The 6,537-nt window shown below is 42.1% G+C and overlaps 1 long non-coding RNA gene across 2 annotated transcripts; it reads right to left on the bottom strand.

Moving 5' to 3' along the window:
- Positions 1–2,146: 2,146 nt before the first annotated feature.
- LOC146178175 (uncharacterized) lies at positions 2,147–5,924 on the bottom strand. 2 transcript variants are annotated; one of them, XR_014700568.1, is made up of 3 exons: positions 5,723–5,924; positions 4,952–5,000; positions 2,147–3,948 (listed from the first exon to the last, which is right to left on the bottom strand). It is a non-coding gene; the product is annotated as an uncharacterized LOC146178175 (long non-coding RNA). The 2 variants fall into 2 exon arrangements; XR_014700569.1 differs by having other exon boundaries at positions 2,147–3,931; positions 5,723–5,922.
- Between the last annotated feature and the right edge of the window lie 613 nt (positions 5,925–6,537).

Raw genomic sequence — 6,537 nt, forward strand, 5'->3', positions numbered from 1 at the left:
ATTGCTGGATAGACCTGCTAAATAAGACCAAGCTCATTAAGAATAACTGAAGGCTTTTAGAGTAGTGTTACATAACCTGCAGTATTTTATTTGTTCTGCTGACTTTACTGATTACAATCATTAGGAAAGACCAATTTCCTCTTCCAATTTTGGTTCAAAGAAAGAAGTGCCAATAATTGCTTTGAAATAGCAGACTGAAATATTTGCACCAAGCTACTGTTTATATAAACTAGTTTTCCCACTGGCCTTAATAAGTCGCACAATAAAAAGTGTGCCACATGCAGCTGTACCCCTTCAGCAGCCCAAGACGCATTCTGGAGAACAAAATCGCTTTTCGCTGGAGAGAGAGAGAGAGATATATATATTTTAATGGCAACAGGAGATGTCTGCCTGGTGGTAAGCCTAGCATGCTACTCCTGATGAGGGTTGAGGGATGAGGGTGACAGATTGTGGGAGGGGAAGGGGAAATAAATGAGAAAAAAAGAGAATCGGTGTCGCACTTTCACACGCACATAAGCACACACAGATGAGTTTTAAAGGGTATTAATCAACCCTGTGTCCTTCAGAAAAGTTAGTAAGGCCTTGGTAGCTCGCGCAGCAGACGATCCGTCGCACCAAGGACCCAGGACATGTTCAAGGCGCAAGGCTGTTTCTTTAGGTAAGCTTAAATTATTGCGCAGTGTCCTGCGATGTGCAGTAAACCGTTGACAGGATGTTACCAAATGTTCAAAATTTTCACACACATCACATGTAGAGCACAGAGGCCTGTTCGCTATGCCTATTTTATGTAGGAAGTAGTTTGTGTATGAGCTTTTCGCTGGAGTGCTTTGTTGCTGAAACCACGCTCCGTTAATACACTCTTTGTTGCTGAAACCAGCAATTAAAAAATTAGCTAATGAGTTTTATTAATTAATAAACTTCAGAAAACAAAGACATACTCCAGACTAAGCTATACAACTCATGAGCTCTCATCTGATTTCAGTGGACTAGGCCACTCATTGTAAATCAAAGAGCATAGCGCGGGAACAAAAACGGGGACGACGACAAGACAGGACAAGCACTAACTTTCAAATGAGCGTTTATTGCAGAAATGATCACAAATATACACTTCACGATCAGCAGTGAATGATAAAACACACAATTACTGTCAGACAGCCACATGCTACGCCAAGAATTCAAGCTCTTTGATTGGCAGTGCAGTGCAGTGTTGACACATTTATTCCCTATCCGAGCTAGTGCTTCCATTATCTCCCTTGTCAGCTCGTTACGATGTCGATACACGATGATTGTCTTTTAAAACAGGGGATGGCAAGATAGTTGCGCATCACATCTTCTGCAGTGCGCAGCGAGATGGCCGTCTGTAGCAATGCTGTCAACTTTTTTATAGTGCTCCAGAAGACGTACGTTTAACATCAGCCAGTCTTGCCGACGTAGTGCTTTCAAGATGAAAGTGGAATTTTATAAACAACCCCCCTCCTGCAGGGCACGTAAAGGTCTCTGTGTTTAATTGGATACTTAGGCTTCAGCGTTTGCATAGGACAGGTTTTTCTGCACAAACTCAAAAGCTTTTTTGGTGCAGTAAACCGGACGTTTACGCCAGAACATTGCCCCACCTTCCTTAAGTTATGAGAAACCTTATGCAGGTAGGGAATGACAACTACTCTTTCTTTATTCCTTCTTTTCTCCTTTTTCTTCTCATCCGCTCGCTGTTCGTCACTCATGCGTGGCGCAAATTTCTTTCTGCGATGCAGTCTTTCAGCAACGGAAACAATGACGTGTTTAAGGTAGCTCGCCGCCTGCAAACGCGCCACCTGCATACTGACACTTTCATCCATGGCATGATCACATGACTTGCAGAGAGCTTTCTTTTTTGTCTAATGCTCTCTGCAAGTCATGTGATCAAGCCATGGGTGAAAGTGTCAGTATGCAGGTGGTGAGCTACCCTAAACATGTTATGGTTTCCGTTGCTGAAAGCCTGCTTCGCAGAAAGAAATTTGCGGCACGCATGAGTGACGAACAGCGAGCGGATGAGAAGAAAAGGAGGAAAGAAGGAATAAAGAAAAAGTAGTTGTCATTCCCTACCTGCCTAAGGTTTCTCATAACTTAAGGAATGTGGGGCAATGTTCTGGCGTAAATGTCCTGTTTACTGCAGCAAAAAAAAAGCTTTTGAGTTTGTGCAGAAAAACCTGTCCTATGCAAACGCTGCAGGCTGGGTGTCCGATTAAACACAGATACCCTTACGTGTCCTGCAGGAGGGGGGTTGTTTATAAAATTCCACTTTCATGTGGAAGGCACTACGTTGGTAAGACTGGCTGATGTTTAAACGTGCGTCTTCTGGAGCCCAATAAAAAGTTGGCAGCATTGCTACAGACTGCCATCTCGCTGCGCACTGCAGAAGATGTGATGCGGAACCACCTTGTCATCCCGTTCGAAAAGACAATCATCATGTATCGAGATCGTAACGAGCCGACAAGGGAGATAACAGAAGCACTGGAGATAGCTCGTAGAGGGGATAAATATGTCAGCAAGGCGTCTGTTGCACTGCCATAAGAAGAGCTTGAATTCTTGGCTTAGCATGTGGCTGTATGATAGTAATGGTTTGTTTTCTCATTCATTGCCGATCCCGAAGTGTATATATATGTGATCATTTCTGCAATAAACCCTCAGTTGAAAGCTAGTGCTTGTTCTGTCTTGTCGTCGTCTCCGTTTCTGTTCCCGCGCTATGCTCTTTGATTTACAATGTCTAACCAACACGCCCAGTCTTATTCACTTCTAGGGCACTGTCTTTTAAAAGCTTGATACCTTGCGACACCTTGGTATATATTATATTGACTGGTGTGGACTGAACAGTGTTGATTAGAAAACAGTTTTGCCTATAACTCGAGTGGGATAAATAAAAGGCCTTTTATAAGAATTGTATGCCTTCTTTCAGATTGTTTTCATGTATGTAATGGTCAGTGTAGAGGAAAAAAGTGCAGGCATATAGTCGACTATACATTTGTCATTTGCTAATCCTACACAGGTGACCACAAGCATCAATCAACTGTTATTGCTGATGTTTTGCTCGATTGCAGTGTCAACAAATAGCTAACATCATATCTGTGCCCAGATATTGCCGAGTTGGGTGTCCTCCTCAAATTTAGGATGTGAAGCTTACTTCCAGAAATCTAACAGACCATCAAAATCTGGCTAGCATTAGTGCAGACCTGAAAGGCTGTTGTGGAGACCGGCTGAATAAAGCTAAATGCTACAAGGAAAAGCACAACACTGCTAGAAGAAAAATAAATTAAATGTTGTGGAAACCAAAATGCAAATGCGCAGTCGGATCTATAATGATACAAACCACAACTCAGTGATAAAACCATTTGTTACATTTCACCTAATGACTCTTAGGGGATGCACATACTTTGCACATACTTCAGCACGTCACTGAAGCATTCATGTATGGAGCCAAGTAACTATCACATCTTCCCTACAAAACTCATCGGATAATTTCAAATACAAGAGGCACGGTCTGCAGTATTTTCCAGGTACCTGTACATTTCAAATTCACGCAGTTAATAGTTGGCGAGATAAACATGCTGTGACATTTACAACCAACACAAAAACATAATTTTCAGATACATCACATATGAAATGAGGTTTTGTTTTTGCTAACCACCACAATATAAATAGATTTGCTTCAGAATGATTTTTTTTTCACTGCCTACTCCATTATTAAAAGAAATAATGCAGACAGACCAAGGCAGCTTTCCATTCATACTAGCATCGTTAGCAGTGTTTAGGGTATGACCTTAATCGTGCATCCCTGAACGTGTGATGGCTTGCAGAAGGGCACTGCAGTGTGCTTGCTGGTAGATGATTTAGTGCGTCCCTCATTTGTGCTGTGGTGTGCAGGTGAGCAGCAGGTAGGTTCCAGGCACTGGCCAGTCTGAAGTGCTCAGGTAACTGCATATATAAAGAGGGGAAAAAATCAACAAGTGAGACCAAGCACACAATTCCTTTCCCAGTAATGAAAACAGACAGTTATAAATTCAGTACCTACGATCAATAAAGAGGATTCTGGGCAAGCAACTTTAACAAGACTGCTCACATCATGATAAAAAAATGCTAGACTTCAGCCTCAATACAATGTACGGTGTTTGCCAAAAGTAACCAGCCGGCATGGTTTACTTCTCGCTCGTATAGGAGAGACTTTCCTTTCACACTTCTCCTTCTGAAGTACTAGCAATAGCACAAAACTAATTTCCCTGCTGGTGTATTCAGTTATGTGTGTACAATATTAAGGCAACCAAAAAACTGCGCAAATAAAGGCCTCTAAGATCAAACTAGCTGCAAGCGCAGCGAACATGAAAGACATTAAGGAAGCGAAATGACTTTTTCATTTCTGGTTTGAAATTGTTTACTACTGCAGCATTTTAAAGCTTCCATCAAAAGCCACGACACAAAGTATCAACGAATGCAACTGCCCATTACTGCTAACTGCCCACCTGTGATGTGAACAACACTAAGATACGCACAATTCATAAAAAATACAAAAGTCTTATTTAGTAATGAAAGCAATCACTCTTGTAATGCACATTTGACTACGTGTGGTCACTCAAATAATTCTTTCGAATCGCCATCTACTGCTAAACACCTAACGGCTGAGTAGTACACGAGTTTGTACCTTGGCGTCAGCCGACCATGTTTTACAGAGAGGAATATTTTTTGTACTTTCACACAAGCACCAAAACTAAATGCAGCGACCAATGTGAAACATGCGCAACACCGCAATAAACTGCTTTTTGCGCGCTGTTTCTACTCATCGCATTAATGCACCCACCTGTTAGAAAAAAAGGCGAGTTTAAAACAGACTAAGAAAATACTCATCTAAATGTTGAGAACCACAATGGTTATACTAAGAGATGAATAAATGACAAAATAAAAGCTTATTCGTTCACTCACTTACCTCGAAAAGGATCACACAGATCACAGCTCGTTTGGGGTACTGATCAAATCTGTTAGAAAAACAAAGGGGAGGGATATGGAAAAGGAAACACTCAACACGCATTACAAGTTACAAAAAAAAACGAATAAAGAATAAGACAATAACAAAGATAACTTGATTAAAGTTTCATACTTTCTCTCGTACTTTCGCACATTTTCTTCGTAGAGCGTCAGCTCCAGTTGACGCAGCACTGCACACTACTTCGCCTTTCTTCTAGCGCCCGCTCCCATTGACAACGCACTGCTGCTCTGAGTACAGTGATCGCGCACTCTCACACCAAAACATGGACGCTTTATTCGCTGCGCACTAGGCCCATTCAAAAAGGAAAAAAAAAACACCACACCCGAAATAAGGCAAACACGGACGGCCCGGCGCCGCCACGTCGAAGGCACGCTGCAGGTGGGGGGTTGTCGGTTTACATGTTCCCAGGCGCACTCACGGGACGGGACGCTCACGTGTGGTTCAAGGTTCACACCGCCGCAGCCAAGGCGGGAATTCCCGGCGCAATAATTCACCGCTAACACATCCAATACACACCCGCCAAGATTATATCCCGAGATATACGCCATAACAAAACTTTTCGCGGTAGGGTCGAACTTGCACATGAAAAGCCACAGCTTCCGAAGAGTTGTATTACGAAGAGATTTTGAGACCACACGCAACAATATTAAGAGCGCGTACCTCATCCAATAGCAACATTAAACAAACAATAATTTCAAGCAGCGTACTCACATTTTCAAGCAATCACGCCAGTCCATTTCCTTCTTCCGTGTTGAAGCCGGCGTTGCCACGGTACGGTGCAAGCGGTGTATGACAGTGAATCTATTTACCACTACTTCACGTAATTCAGAACACCTATCGAAGTGCACATGTCACACATCAATTCTGCAGCCCATTCAAAGAACCACAGCACAAAAAACGCAGCACAAAGCAAGGAAACAGCGTCCACAATCGCACCACACGACAACAAAGGCAGCATGATGACATCGCACCTCTGCCACTGATGACTTCGGATTGGTTCGGATTGACCTATCAATGGCTTTTGTGGCTTTTTTAACTGTCGCCTCCTATACGAACTTTCGGTTTCGGAAGCCAGTTTAGGCGATCTTTCTTTCTTTCTTTCTTTCTTTCTTTCTTTCTTTCTTTCTTTCTTTCTTTCTTTCTTTCTTTCTTTCTTTCTTTCTTTCTTTCTTTCTTTCTTTCTTTCTTTCTTTCCTTCTTTCTTTCTTTCTTTCTTTCTTTCTTTCTATGAAACGGCAGCGCACAGTTTGAGCCCAGGGCTCATTTATGTAACCCCCTCCCCTCTATAATGCCTTGGCGATTGAAGGTATGGCAAATAAATAAACATAAAAACAAAATTGAGTAGCAATGTAATCAGGAGTATTGAACACTTCAATATTCCTATCGTATATAGTATCAGATATCTTCTGATCATGGTAGAAAACAGGTAAGGTACATTTACTACCCCTGCTTCCAGAGAGGTAGTAAAAAGGTATTTCAGTCAAAAAACGTAGTAACAGCAGGAGTTACTACCATGTTACTACCTA

This window comes from Amblyomma maculatum, chromosome 9 (assembly GCF_055883805.1).
Source record: "Amblyomma maculatum isolate TAMU_Amacu chromosome 9, ASM5588380v1, whole genome shotgun sequence".
Lineage (NCBI taxonomy): Eukaryota > Metazoa > Arthropoda > Arachnida > Ixodida > Ixodidae > Amblyomma > Amblyomma maculatum.